Genomic DNA, 16,272 nt, shown 5'->3' on the forward strand with positions numbered 1-16,272 from the left:
CCGCCAAAATCTTCGAATTGTGAGAGTCCCGGAAAGCGACTAATTTTTGCTGACTACTTGTACCATATCTAAGTTCCTGAAAGAGGCATTTTCACTGGATAAAAGTCTGCTGGTAGATAGGGCCCATCACTCCCTTGCACCTGCAATGAAAAAACTACATTGAATTTGTGTTACAAGAATATGGAACAGACATTTCCTCTTTCTCTAAACATGGTGCGCATTGATAGAACATCACAACAACTATGTCTAATATAATCTGCTAATTTGGTTTCTGAGAAGAATGCTCTGTTGTGGGGCAGATAAACTGGCAGGGAGAAAACAATCCCCTTTTAGGTAGAAATGCATTGAAACAAACCTTTTTTGGTGTTGTTTTTCGCTTGCTTGAGAGGGCCAAGAGTAGTATATATAAGCACAGAGGATAAGAGGATCCTGTGTCTCCCTTACAGACTTTTTGTATGTGTGTAACTGAGATGCAAAAATAATAATAATAAATAATATTAATAATAAATAAGATTTGTTTTGGTTTACCCATTGGTGTCTGGCTCATTTTTATTATAGGACTGGAGATTTCCACCACACACCCAAGCCAAAGCTCAGCAAATCATGGTGCCCTATTATAGCGAGACTGCATTATTATGAAGACTGCAGTGATATCCTCAAATGAACTAGATGGCAACTAGCAAAGATAATTGTTTCTGGTATTCTGCTTAGATCTTTGTTTCTGGTATGCTGCTCTTGGTCTTCCTTGAATTTACTGCCAAGACAGCGAGAACTCGCGCTGCCTCCAACAGCGTTCATAAACAGGTTTGCGCTAGTAAAGTTGTTAAATATGGTAAATTCTACCCAGTGCATCTCCAGATAACACTCGCCGGCAAGTACCGTGTCTGCACTTCACCTGAGGAGGCCAAGAATGTTGATGTTACGTTACACAAGTAATTTTCCTGTTTGGATAAGGAGACTGTTCTTCATAATTCTTTTTTCTGAAAAACTTATTTGCTGAACCAAATAATGCCCAGAAAGTTGAACGTTTTATCTCCGACTGATTACTATCTGATCCCCCTATTCTGAAAACGTTATATCTTTAATTCAAGCTGATTTACTTAAGGTGGTCATTGTTCTGTTTAGTTTTTCTACTTGTACCACTGTTAATATTTAATGTTATGTTGTCCATTCGCTCTGTTGATCACTCTTGATTAGGGCTATTGACAACATTCATTGTTATTGTTTGCTGCCTTGTTGTCATTCAATTTCTTTGACTCCTCAATAAAAAAGAACAAGTGAACACGACTTTAGAACATGTAGAAATATGACATGTGGACATGCGACTTTAGAATGTGTACCACACTCTGAAGACCTATTTTGTTTTTTGTGGGCTACGACCTAAAGCTAGGAGGTGAATGAAAATGTGATGCTTTCAATAAAGCAACTTAGTTTTAATGAATTTTATTGAATTTTATTGGTTTTATTGAGTTTATTGGTCTGATGTGAGTCCTCTATGTTTGTGTTTCAGTCATGCTGCAACAGTGACGAATATCTACAAGGAGTAATGGTTTGGCATAGGATATTTTACATCTTATCCTGTGTGTAATTACAGTTAATTTGTTGATTTTTGTGATGGAAATTAACAACATTTTGCATTTCCAATTCAGTTATATTAAGATGACTTCAAAATGATCCAAAATCACAATAAGATAGTAAGCAAATTTCTGAGAACAAAGTAGAGTTAACCTAAGATTAAATCTGTTGTGTTGAATATTCATTTGGTAGCACTTTTTCATTCACACATGTTACATTCTGCTGTATGTGTTGTGGACTTTATGTATGTTCTGCTTGTTCATGATTACAGCATCAGACCTGGAACTCTGTCCTCTGTCCAACCCGTGCAGTTCTATGAAACACTAAAGCTCACTTGTGTTACCATTATTCACTTGCATTTTCACTGATTGTTACTTTGTAACAATTTGTATTTGTAACTGTTACTTTGGTGATTGTTACTTTCTGATTATCCTATCCCATTCAGTATTTTGAATGAGCTTTGCTTTGCCCTTTTGTACTTCTGCCAGAGTACATATATACATAGATCCATGCAAATAGCTTTTTTAGTTCCATACATAGTTTGTTTTTTTATGTTATACATATCACCCCATGTGTAGGGTTGGTGGCTGTTTCTGTTGGGTTTTGTTCATGTATGGTTTGAGGTTAGTAAGGGAGCTGAAAAGGTCTTCTTTTGCCTTTTTCTTTTCCAGTTTAGTGAGATCCTCCCTTGTGTAGTTAGTGTGGTTTTTCTTGTGTTTGTTTCCTTTTTCAGCACTGGGCATAGCGACATCGTCCTTGTTTTTGTATTTCATAGAGTATAACTAACTGTGAACAAGTAGAATCAGTGCAGTGAGAAATCTCTACCTCCACACTGGTGGTATCAGGCATGTACACTAAAACAAGTGTAAAATACCGACACTTAATAAAGTATCAAAATGAACTCTTTACCTATAGACCCTCCTAGTTTATGAGATATTGTATCTCATTGCCACATCTCCTGGATTCCAGTATCTGTCTTTGGGTGTAAGCAGGGGAACCATCAATCTCCAGCGGTGGGGGAGCATTCTCAGATCCAGGAGCCATTAACGGTCCTACCACAAAGGGCTTCAAAAGTGACACGTGGTCCTCCCTCAACACCAGACCCTCGTACTCGCTCATTTAAGTTTAGTTGTACCCCCGATGTTTAAGTAGAAATCATCAAATTAATTATTTAATAGTGAAATAATGTGAAATAAAGAAAATTAAACTTTTCAGTCTCATACTACACCAGTTTTTCTCCACTTTCTCTGTCTGTTCAGTGTCCTCTCTGACACACACTCTGCAGTCAGAGGTCATTGACTGACACACACACACACACACACACACACACACACACACACACAGACACCTCTTCACATCTTATTTGCCAGATGTACTCAAACAGGGCAATAAGCAAACTTTTCAGAAAACATCACAAAGTTTTCATTTATTTATTTTTTATCTGTTCTCTAACGAATGTGGTTACTCTATAAGTTTTATCACACAAGGTTTTTGTCCGTCATCATACGTTGTACCCTTACCACTTTCAATGCATTCTACAACTGAGAGTAGTGTTGCAGGAGGGCGGGACGTAATTTACAACTTTTATCCGAAAACCATTTCTTTCCCCATCGACTTTTTCTTAAAGCCGTGTTTTCAGTACTTCACTCCTTTAGTTCACAGCCCTAACTGTAAGCTATACATTTGAAAATTCTGCCAAGACCTCCGAACAAACATGGAAATGGATCAACCATTATATGTTTTTTTTTTTATCAACAGGTAAGCAATTCAGTAATGCTTAAGTAATTCATGCTATACCTTATATTAGTATAAGTTACTAAAAAGGCTGACGTGTATTTAGCTATTTATTTAGCTAATGGTTGAAAGACTTTATAGTGCATTGTATGATTTATCTCGGTGGGGCTTAGTGTTGTAATTAATTTCAGGTCTAGATAAAACATACATTTTAACAAACAATCAATACGTATTATGTACAAGCTATCGTAACGATTCTTTTGCGAGATATCTAGGAAAGGATATTGTCAGTGTCTTTATTCTGATGATTATTGGTCAATATGTAATATGACTGCTGTGCCAAAGAGTACGTGAAGCATTTTGATCGACTAAAACTCGTTTGATCGACAGCTATTCTTATTCTCATGGCTATCTAAATATAAAAACTTTAACTTCGAAGTCAGTGAATCTATTTACTTTAAAAAATAAATGGTGAATCTATTTACTTTAATCACATTATTTCACTATTAAATAATTAATTTGATGATTCCTGTTCAAACATCGGGGGTACAACTAAACTTAAATGAGCGAGTACGAGGGTCTGGTGTTGAGGGAGAAGTTGCACACTGCACAGGATTGGTCAGACTGGGTGGTTGGGTAGAAAGAAAAAAGGCGGCATAAACTGAACTTTCTGGACTATTTCTGACCCTGGGAGGAGTTTGGTTTTAGGGGGACTGTCACCCTTAGAAAGTGTATTCCTGCATGGGTAGGGGGAATGACTTGGGAAGAGGTGTGACTTCTTAGAGAATTAGCCAATGGGAGGGGAGTGGGATGGGTGAGTGAGTGGGTGAGTGAGAGAGAGAGAGAGAGAGAGAGACAACTGAGACCCATACACATGTTTGATTATCAGTACATGACCAGCAGCGGAGCAGAGCGGACATTAAAGACTGGGGGCTACGTATTCATTTAAGACTGATAACTTTTATTTACATTAATCACCTTATTATTTCTCAATTAAAGATTCTTTTAAGTCAATGAGGATCCCTCATTGTGTTTTATTTTATTTTCATATAATATTGTCACATCATATATATATATATATATATATATATATATATATATATATATATATAACATTATTACAATAAATATGTTTATAAATATAAATAAATATAAATATGTGGGGGGAGGGGTGATTGACAGCTGTCAAATCAATCAATCAAGTCAAGCAATAAATCATTTTGACTGTTAGTATATACGATCTCTCTCTAAGGTTATAACTTACAGCTACCTTTAAGATTAAGATACATATCCCTAGTGGAAAACCACACTCTTTCCTGGTAAATAGACTGGCGCAGGTGATCTTATTTGGTCTGCCTGATGCTGGAAACAAGATATGGCTTGCTGGATTTGTTGGTGCGTGCTCTCCCATACCTGTTCACTCCATTTCATCCATTTATCCACTGCTGGTGATGCTGAGGACTCAGAATTCCATGGCATGGTTGGTAGCCTAGAATGCACTGAAATAATGTTAATCCAGTATCAGAATTGATAATGGAGTTTTGTGCCATCTCCACCCATATTATCCTCTTGCTGATCTCTGCAGTATAATCTTAAAAACCTTCCCAGTTCTTGGTTTACTTGTTCCACCTGACTATTGCTTTGTGGGTTGTAACCAGAAGTCAAGCTAATGTTTACCCCCAGCTTCTCCATGAATGCTCTCCATACCTGGGATGTGAATTGGGTACCTTGGTCTGACACGATATCCTTAGGTATTCTATAATTCCTAAACACATGCTGGAGCATTATCTCTGCTGTCTTGAAGGTGAAGGGGAGAGAGGGTAACAGTACAAATCTCACCACCATGGAAAAACGGTCTACAATGGTTAGAACAGTATTTTTTCCATCAGACATGGGGAAGTAGGTAACAAAATCTACCACTGCATGAGACCAAGGTTTCTTTGGTACTGGAAAGGGCATGAGCTTACAAGAAGGTAGAGTGCAGGGAGCCTTAGATTCTGCACATGATGCTATGAAGTCATGTATGTCTCCCACCAATATGCTAGCTGTCCACAGTTTGCCTCTCAGTTCCTCATCAAAGTCCCATTGTATGGCTCCTATAAAGCTCCTTTTGAGATAAAATGGGTAAGGGATCTATGTCTTTTTTCTCATTACTCACATCATAGATCTGGGGTAGGGCATCTGCGTTAGCATTCTTTGAGCCTGGTCTGAAGGTAATCAGGAAATTGAATCTTGTGAAGAATAATGACCATCTGGCTTGACAAGACAAATCTTTTAGCACTCTTTGTATAGTCTAAGTTCTTGTGATCCGTCAACACAGTGAACAGATGTTTAGCCCCTCCAATCAATGCCTCCTCTCCTCCAGCATCAGCTTAACTTGTCAGTAGCTCCCTGTTCCCCTCATCGTAATTCCTCTCTGCTGGCGACAATTTCCATGAAAAGTAAACAATTGGATGAAGCTTTAATGGCTTACCACTTTTTTGAGAGAGGATGGCTCCTACTCCCACCTCTGAAGCATCTACTTCTATGACAAATGGTTCCTCTGGATCTGGATGTTGAGCACAGAAACTTCAGTAAATACATTCTTTAGAGACAGAAAGGCCTGTTCTGCTTTGGGAGTCCAGTGTTGTTTCATGGGTCCTCCATTTGGATGAAACACCTGAAAAAATGTGCAAATCCCAAGAACCTTTGTAGTTCTTTTGGTGTATGGGGCACCGGCCAATTCACCACAGGGTCTACCATTTTATCCTCCATGGTGACTCCCATGTCACTTATAATATACCCCAGGAAGGGCATCTTCTAGAGACGGAAGGCACATTTCTCTCCCTTGACATATAGATGATTCTCTAGTAGTCGATGGAGATCCCTCCAGACATGAGCTACATGTTCTGGAAGAGATGAGGAGTAGACTAGTATGTCACCTATATAGGCAACCACAAACCTACTGAGCATGTCTCTCAATACGTTCTGGAATACAGACAGGACATTAGCGAGACCATTCCACATCACTTGAGCGTCAACTAGACATGGTATGTTGATACATACTTTCTGCAAAAGGTAGACCAGGAGATAATTGCAGGATCCTTCCAGGAAATGCTGGGATAATGAGACTGAAGCCATGCTTGGCCTAATACCATGGAATGGATTGCCTTGGAAACTACAAAAAAACAAATAGACCCTGTGTGCAGTGCACTGGCACGCAAGGTAACAGGAACAGTTTGGTGAGTGATGAGACCAGATCCTATGGGTTTGCCATCCAGGAAGCTTACTCTTAATACAGGTGACAGAGAGACGGTGTTGATCTTCAAATTCCTTACCAGTTGTTCTGTGATAAAACTATGAGCACCTCCAGACTCATTTAGTTCTAGAACAATGGTAATGCAGTTCTTATAGAGTAGCTCAGTCTTTATCTTTATTTTAACAGTTTTTGAGTAGTAAGGAAAGGCAGACTACTCACTGTTCTATATTGTGATGTCTCCACATTACATGTAGGGGACTTCTCCCTTTTACTTTTTATGGGTGCGGGCAGTACAAGTACAGAAAATATGCCCAGATTTTCCGCAATATATGCATAACCCAAAATGGTATCGGTATTCCTTTTCTTCTGCGCTGAGACGGAGGTTGTCCTCCATCATTCAGAAATGCAAATGGCCCAAAACTGCCTGGTAAAAAGGTCTTAATCTCTATTAAGGTCTGCATCCTCAGTCCATGCATTGTTAGCCCAGTCTGAAGCCCTGCCACTTAGTAAAAAAACGACGAGAACAATATGGGCTCTATCTGTGCATAGGGGGCTGATGGGCAAAATACAACAAACACTGTAGCAAAAATCTTTACAGCCCGCAGGATCCCCATTGTATCTTTTGGGTAGAGCCAGACGAAAAGGAGAGTTGCTTGCTGCGGCTGGAGGAAGCGAGACAGCACTGGGAGTTCTTATCTCACTGGTAGATAGGGTAGCCAAATGATGCGTTAATTCCGTTACCACGGGTACCAAAGCAGTATGTGGTTGTATTTGCCTTGTAAGCTCTCCTTCCATGTTACTCAAGGTTTCCAGTCGCTGATGATGCTGACCTAACAGCTGCCCTGAGCAGCTAAGGTGTCCCGACAAATACCTGTACCCACCGACTCCATGATTGTCAAAGTCTTCTGTAACGTTTGGGTGAACAGACAAAAATGCAGTGAAACATGCATGCATGTCAGCTGTCATTACATTGTTGACATAGGAGAAGGCTATGAGATTCCAATGTCAAGATCTGCCCCATTTTGTGAGAGCTGCTGTGGAACATTAAAGATGAATTCTACTCTCTAGGGTGCGTGACTGGTTGTGTCATTAACGATTAACTCTACTCTCTAGGGTGAGTGACTGGTTCTGTCATTAAAGATGAATTCTACTCTCTCAGGTGCGTGACTGGTTGTGTCATTAAAGATGAATTCTACTCTCTAGGGTGAGTGACTGGTTGTGTCATTAACGATTAATTCTACTCTCTAGGGTGAGTGACTGGTTGTGTCATTAAAGATGAATTCTACTCTCTAGGGTGAGTGACTGGTTGTGTCATTAAAGATGAATTCTACTCTCTAGGGTGCGTGACTGGTTGTGTCATTAACGATTAACTCTACTCTCTCGGGTGCGTGACTGGTTGTGTCATTAACGATTAACTCTACTCTCTCAGGTGCGTGACTAGTTGTGTCTTGCAACTCCACATCTCTCTCACACAAGCACGAACACTACTGCATAATACATTGCAGTGACAGCAGTAACAGTCTTGGCAGTGTGCCAAGCACCCCGCCTGAGGGATAAGCCCTCGCCCTCGCCCTCGCCCTCGCCCTCTCTCTCTCTCTCTCTCTCTCTCTCTCTCACACACACACACACACACACTTTCCCTGCTCCAAATCACCTGTTTACTAATCATGGCCACCTGTGCCTGGTTTTGAATCCTTTGTTTCTCCCTGTATTTAAGCCCACAGGTACACACGTCCAGTACTGTGTGTTACTCAACACTGTGGTCCTGCTACTACTTAGATGTCCCAAGTCTTACTGCTAGTGCTGCTTTGTTTCTTGACTTGTGCTACTATGCAGAATTAAAACACTCACATCTCCCTCCCTCCCTGCCTGTGTCAAAGATTGTGGAACAATGACACTGTTGAATGCAGTAAAACAGGCTTGCTTTAATTGCACAGGGGTATCCAAAGACATAGTAAAATGGCCAGAGTTCATAAAACAAGATACAATAGTACTATCCAAAAACCAGTATGGGGCAGACAAGAGAGCAGAATCCAGGAAAACAAGCCAAAGTAAAAATATCCAAGCAACAGCTCACAATCAAAAGGCAAACAAGCCCAATCAACGGTATGGGCTTATATAGGGAAATATATCAGGGTTAATGAGATACAGGTGCTACTAAAAATCAGGTGACTGGGAACTTTATGGATATTGTAGTCCTTAGAGTATTGTGTTCTTGTGGAAGACATGACAGCCAACTTCACAGCCCTGAGTGAAATAGGTGAAGGCAGAGTGAAGAAGAATGAATTTGTGCTATTATAGAATATTAAAACACTCCATTCCCACACTCACATATCACACCCTCCCTGCCAACATCGAAGCCCTGAGTGAAATAGCTGAACGCAGAGTAAGTAATAATGAAACACACACACACACTTAATCCCCACATTTCCTGTAATGTTTCATTTCTTAATTTCCATCATTATGAAAACACAGGAATTACATTGTAGTCATGTTATGCCCCAGAGTCAGAGTGGCCTATTTCTATGGGCTTTGAGACAATGTTAGTTGGTGTGACCAGTGACGCCAGCCAGATGTCTGGAGGTGCACAGAGAGACAGAGAGAGACAGAGAGAGAGACACAGAGAGAGAAAGAGTGAGTGAGATAGAGGTCTGTGGTGGAGATACCAACTTCAGGTTCCTACTTCCCAAGCTCTTCTGCTTGGTGCTAAGAACACTCACGTTACAAAAGCTACTGAATGAACAAACTGCCTTTGGTTGACTACACACTGACAGTCAGTGACACAGTCAGTGATCATCATTACTCATCTTTTAGTGAATATGTGGTACTAATTCATGAGTATGATGATGCCAGTAATAGTGACACTGCTGTAGGCATCTTTTCTAATCAGTTCAGTGCAGTAATGGAAAATCTGTTCTCATGGGAATGTACACACATTTTTTTTCTCGTAATTATAATCCCGCTGCAAATTAGATAGATAGATAGATAGATAGATAGATAGATAGATAGATAGATAGATAGATAGATAGATAGATAGATAGATAGATAGATAGATAGATAGATAGATAGATAGATAGATAGATAGATAGACTTGCTATATGAATTGAGTTCACATTCTTGTATTTAGTAGAAGAACTTGGTGTGACAGTATACAGTAGGAATCAGGGCAGTGGTATCAGAGAGCACATCTGCCCCAGGCAAGGAGAACTGCTTCATCAACATTTCAGTCAAGGGCCGATGCTGCTAATGCATTTTAAATACAGTGTGAGACCACAGCATGTGGGTGTGGCTGTGCTTGAATGTGACAGGGTATATGCATAAGACAGAAACATATGAAAGGAGCTTTTGTGACAGGCCTATGCTCATGTGCTTCCCTGAGCCAGTACAATATTAATTTTCTCAAAAATGCAAAAAGACCAGCAAAGGAGGCTGAGCAGAAGTAGGCAATGGTGATACGGCAAACACACAATATCATGATACATGAAGATTATTTTTCTCATTTTTCTGAGGTTTACTCATAAACCACTCAGTACACCAAGAAATCAGCAGTCTGGTAGTGACTCGCTTACAATAGCAATTACAATAGGAATGTTTTAATTTACTGCTAGTGAAGTTCTACAGTAGCACCATCGAAAGCATCCTGGCCAAAAGCGCCACTGTGCAGCCACACACACAAAGATACACGCACGCACGCACGCGCACACACACACAGACACACACACACACACACACACACACACACACACACACACACACACACCACAGTAACACCTTATTTGAAGCACTACTATGTAACGCCGTGCAATATTGCAAAAAAAAAGTATCTTGATTTTTTTTTCAAACTAACGGACAATTCTCGATTACGGTTTCATGTATTTTGGTCCTTACATAATGGAAAATTCAAACAAAGATCCTTTTTATTAGAGTGTACTTTGTATGTGCAAAAATAACAACCAGCTCAATCTATAATAGGCAATCTTGAAAGAGTTAATTTTAATTATCCATAACAGACAAACATTATGCAAGAAAAACTTGTACAACTATAAAAGCAATGTAAGAAACTTTTTCTAAATTAATTTTTAATTATATCCATTCAAGAATAAATTTGTCGATCATTTTTCTATAACTACATCAGTAATTTCTTCAAATCAAATACACCAGCACTAACAACGAAGCAGCTAATCGCTTACAGTGGAGGTTTTGGGAGTTGAGGGGCAGCTTGTATTTTTGTTTGTGTCGTAGTTTATGTCTTGAAACAAATGTATCATGTTGTGACTTTTGGTTGTAAGTGTCTTTCGACATTCCTTACACTTTACATAATTTATTCCATATATGACTTTAAAATCCAGGTCCATATCGATCAATCTTTAGTCGTGGTTCCCATGCGGCATTGCTCTTATTTTAGTTTCGCTTCTGTCTTCGCCCTTTTCTCGTGTTATTTATGCCCCCACCATTCACCGTTTACACTTCTTGTCTTCCTTTCTTCTGTTGTCGGTCATTGTAATTATCTCCGTGTTTCGCTTTATATCTATGCATTTTATTTTGTCCTATTTTTTCTGGCTAAATATCTTTGTGTAATGATTATATGACTATGGACTGTAGGTTAATGAGAATTTATTTGCCATGAATAAACATCACTCATCACCTCATATACGGTCTGCCTTAACTAACTTCATATCAGGAGAATTTATTTGTACCTGAGTATAATGCCAATAAAGATTCTATTCCATTCTATGACATTTCATTTTCATCTATTCTACTTTACTTATATACCGATCTACCGATACTTACAGCGCAGTTTTAAATTGCACTGGTCGTTTTGGAGTGGGAAAAGTCTGAGGCCATTACACACTCACGAGAGGTAAAACATTTTTTAGAATTCTTTTTTTAAATGAAACATACCTTAATATAACTTAGTCATGCTAGATTTCTTATTACCTGAGTATAATGACAATGAAGACTCTATTCTATTCCATTAATTTTTCTTCTATTCTCTTTTACACATTTACCTTTCTATGTACTTACAACGCATTTTTAAGTTTTGAAATGGGTTCCAGCTCTTCGACAGAAAAGTCTGAGGCCATTACACACTTACGTGAGGAAAAAAATATATATATATTGTTTTTTAAATGAAACATGTAGTTGAGCGTAGGTTTGTATATGGTATGGACATGTTCCTACAAATATTTTGGGAGGACAGAATTGTTCCTACCAGTAATTGCGCGTTTCAAAGATGACCGGTTTAGACATGCTAGCATTTGACTCGCTGAAAGAGAGGGAGCTATCTGAACGTTCACGGTACCTGCAAATACGTTACGTACTGCCTGACACAGAGGAGGCTGCTCAGTGTGCTGATAACATACTGTATCATAGACTGTATACACTCGTGGACTGGACGACAGTGGGGGAAATTGAAGCCACTGTGTTTCTAATGCCCTCTAGTGGCTGTGTGCAGTAACGCTACAACTTTTAATCCCGCCCATTCTCATGTATGTGAACGGGTCAGACGATAAACTTTCATTTCAAATGACACTTCGGCAATTGTGTTCTATCAGTTCTATAAATACAACACTCACTTGGTCTGTAAATTCTATAAATGTAACACTCACGTTAATATTTATCCCAACATTTTTCTTTACGATTAGACCCAACTGACCACTGAGGTCGACTACATCTTCAGCCTCGATGTAGATAGAATTTCTCTGGTCACTGGGGGCAGAGACTCTGGGTGATATTATTGCTGTGATACACCCTGGTTATTACAGTTATGAGTGATGAGTTCCCATATGAGAGGAGGCCTGAGTCACAGGCCTACATTCCTCAGGGGATGGAAGATTATTACTGTGGCGGTGCGGTGATTGGTGGTCGAGTGGAAGAGGTGCACAAACTCACTAAAACCTGGACGTGGACAAGGCCCATTATATCGAAATATGCTGTCATGTAGTAGAGAATGAAGCTAGCTAGATAGCTATGAGGCTGTTAACTTTGACTCATTTGAAGAAAAACAAAAAGATTCTGAATAAACAATATTAAACTGAAGTAATTTTAGACAGGTGTAAATGAACAATGTTATCCAGTACAGACATGTTATCATGTTATTTTGAAACAGCACTAACGTTTGATGCTGTAATTAATGTCTACTCTATTGTTAGGGTCAGGATGTACTCGAACGTCATTGTTGAAACTTAATGCTAACCCTATGACAACATGACTTGTTAGCCACAACATGTCTAGACCACTTGTAAATGTTGTTCATGCCGAGAGAAAAAGTTAAATGCACGAAAAATGGTGAATGCAGTGAGTTCTTCTAAATTGCTCAATAAATATGTTCTTAGTAGTGGTTCTTGCATAAAACCCAAATTAAAAATGAACAGGCTCATCTTTTTACAAATATTGCTATATTTTTGCGACAGTGATAGGGAGGGAGCGAGAAGCCAGTGCATAAAAACAATACAAAACAAGAGCGCAGTGGTGAGCTGGCTATGAAATGCAAAAGAGAAAGTAAAGTCAACAGCAATAAATACTCAACAAATAAGCGCAGAGAGAGAGAGAGCGAGAGAGAGAGAGCGAGAGAGAGAGAGAGAGAGAGAGTGTGTGTGTGTGTGTGTGTGTGTGTGTGTGTGTGTGTGTGTGTGTGTGTGTGTGTGTCTGTCTGTCTGTCTGTCTGTCTGTCCTTTTGGTTAACATTTTGTTAAGTTGGTCTAATGTGCATTAGTGGTTATATAATACTTCAACAATAACTGATGTAAAGCTAAGTAATGTTTTCACTTTAGGTTTATGTGGGCCTCTGTCTCCCCCTTGCGGTGATATAAGTGAACAACCCATAAGTGTAAAATCTCAGTAATTTATTTATTTATCTCTCTATCTATTTATTTATTTATTTTTGCTGTTATTCTGGCCAGCCCGTACAGTGAATTCAGCAACCGCAAGTCATTAAAACCTCGTGACTCATCTGTTTATAACTTCATCATCATTCAAATGAGGTTGCAACACCTTTCTTTCTTTTTTAATAACTTTAGAGAATATTGATAGCCATTATTAGTTGACCAGCTTTTAATGCTTAAAATCTAGTTGTAAACAATTTATATGCTACTGGTAAAGAAAAGTAAACTATATAAAATAGGGTTTCTAAAAACTGTTTCTTTTGTAAGCATGTTTAGAATTCAGTGGTATAAATTGAGGGATTGTACATCGTACATATACAAAGGATAAGAAGTAAAAATATCCTATGTTAAACTATTAGTCCAAAAGCCATAAAGTGTACTACATAAAATCATCAGGAGTGACAAAAGCAGAAATCTCTGAAGCCTCAGGGGTCAAAGGGATCTTTGACCCCTTTCAGCATATCGACCGTACTTACAAAACAAGCAGCACCAACATTATCAACACAATGATCCATATGTGGTAAAGGGTATGAACCAGAAACGGTGACTGCATTTACTTTCCAATAGTCTGTGCAGAGACTAAATGTTCTGTCTGGCTTAGGAACCAACAAACAAGGCGAACCTCACAGACTATTGTTGGGCTTAGCAAAGCTATGATCCACTAGGTACTTCACTTCTTGCTTTATGAGAGCCCTTTTGGTAGCATTAACACGATAAGAGTGCTGATTTCCAACAGTATCTTTAACATCATGTTGCAACACATGAGTTTGAGATGGAACATCACCAAATATCGTGCAAAACTCAACAATTAAACCAATGATATCTTTCTGCTGTTCTTCCGACAAATGACTAATTTGAGAAGATATCTGTAACACAGCCCGGAATTAGGAATCCTGGCAGTGGGAATGGATTTATTACAAAAGGTCAGTCAGTCCATGTTCTCATCTGTATTACATGTATCAGGCACAAGCAAAGCTGCAAGAACTCCCATAGAAACTGAATTGGGCACACTATCAGTTATTGGAACATTTCTATAATTATATGATTTCAACATGTTGATGTGACAGACACAAGAACTTTTCAGATGTTCAGGAGTCTTAATAACATAATGTTACGACCTTTGGTGGGTCATTTTGTTTGTCTGTTTCTATGTATTTTGTTGCAGGTTGTCTTGTCGTCCTAATTTCCATCGCCGCACCAGGTGCTGATGATTGACGGTGATTGCAACGTCTGGCCTGATTGGTGATCCTACCTTACCCCACCTCATATACAGCCATTTGAGGAGAAGAGCCTGGAGCGCTACCTTCGCATACTTGGCATTGTGTCTATTTTGTACCTTTGTTACTGAACAGTTTTGTTTTTGGGTCGTGAGTATGCAAGGATTTTGTGTTTAGTTCGGTTATGTCTGTACAGTTCAGTTATGTCTATGGGGAGATGACGCCATTTATTTTGGGTACTTTCTTTTTCCTCTGTTTTGGTTTAGGGAGTTAGGGCACATTTTTATTGATCCTTTCTGTTTATTTTTTTTCTCATTAGGCAAGCTATATTATTTGTTTTTGTTTCAGAACTGTTTGTTTGTTATTTTGGCATTGTCATCTCCCGAGGTACAACCCTCTACGAATAAATACCACTTGTACTTCATTATATCCTTTTCCCCCATGCTCTGGAGCCTAGCAAGAGTTGTAACAATAATCTGTATCACTCAGCTTTGTCTCTACAACATACGGTTCAGATGAATAAGTTGCAACAGACAAACCAGACACAGGCAGTAAAGGCAATGTGATGAAAATCTAAAATCCTAAAATAAAGATGAGTCAGACACCACTGGATAAAGCAAAAGCAAATCTTATTTGTCTCAGCATGAGGGCATCTGAGTAAGGGAGAGGCAGGATCCTCTTTTCCTTTGTGCTTATTTATACTACTCTCTGCCCTCTCAACCCTTTCAACCTAAAAAGGGGTCATTTTGCTCCCTGCTGGTTTATCTGCCCCGCATTGGAGCATTCTTCTCAGAAACCAAATTAGCAGATTATACTAGGTATAGTTGTGATGTTCTAGCAATATGCACAGATTTTGGAGAAAGAAGAACTGCTCCACATTCTTGTAACACAAATGCAATGTAATTTTTCCATTACAGCCAACACACAGACTCCTTGGTTAAAACTACAAGACACTGCCATTTTATCGAAAGTTTCCTTCATTTCCTTCATGCTCTGTGCTGACTGAGCAACAATCCCACGCTTTATGTAACCTTTCACGAAACACATTGACATCAGTACCCAAAAAAGACTCTTACAAAAGCTTCAAGGGTCCACGTACTGTATGACCAACACCAATTCAGAAGGAATAAAAGAAAGAGATTTGATTTCCACAAACAAGGCTTCTCACTGGTATACCTGCAATAAGATATAGCAAAGGAAAAGAGGAAAAAAACAACCAACCCAAAAACACATCTGGCACGTAACAATAATGTTTCATGATACGATACACTGGTCATTTTGTAATTTTGAAATTGCAAATAGTCATGTTTTGCTCCTGTTGTGTATAATCAAAGCCTGTTAGCTAGACCTGGTAAACCAGCCAAATATAAGATAGCTAGCTAACAAACGTTAGCCAACAGTTTTAATGTAAAAGTGATTAATATATAAGAAATGCACAGATAAAAAATAAGTTCTTAAAATATGAACTGTGCCGTGTTCTAATTTCACGAAAGAATTTGTACAAGTAAAGGTACAAGTAAAGCCACACTGATGCTATCTGATTTCCAGCCTGATCCATACTGACTCCATACTGTCTAACTGGGCGGTTACGTTTAACACTGAGGCTGTCAATCAATCTGCTGGG

The 16,272-nt window shown here is 39.0% G+C and overlaps 1 long non-coding RNA gene across 1 annotated transcript; it reads left to right on the top strand.

Moving 5' to 3' along the window:
- Positions 1-3,084: 3,084 nt before the first annotated feature.
- On the top strand, positions 3,085-15,255 carry LOC145659090 (uncharacterized). Its single transcript, XR_014125096.1, has 2 exons — positions 3,085-3,333; positions 14,597-15,255. It is a non-coding gene; the product is annotated as an uncharacterized LOC145659090 (long non-coding RNA).
- The last annotated feature ends 1,017 nt before the right edge of the window (positions 15,256-16,272 follow it).

The sequence above is a fragment of the Electrophorus electricus genome, chromosome 8 (assembly GCF_041902795.1).
Source record: "Electrophorus electricus isolate QZ-2024a chromosome 8, ASM4190279v1, whole genome shotgun sequence".
NCBI lineage: Eukaryota > Metazoa > Chordata > Actinopteri > Gymnotiformes > Gymnotidae > Electrophorus > Electrophorus electricus.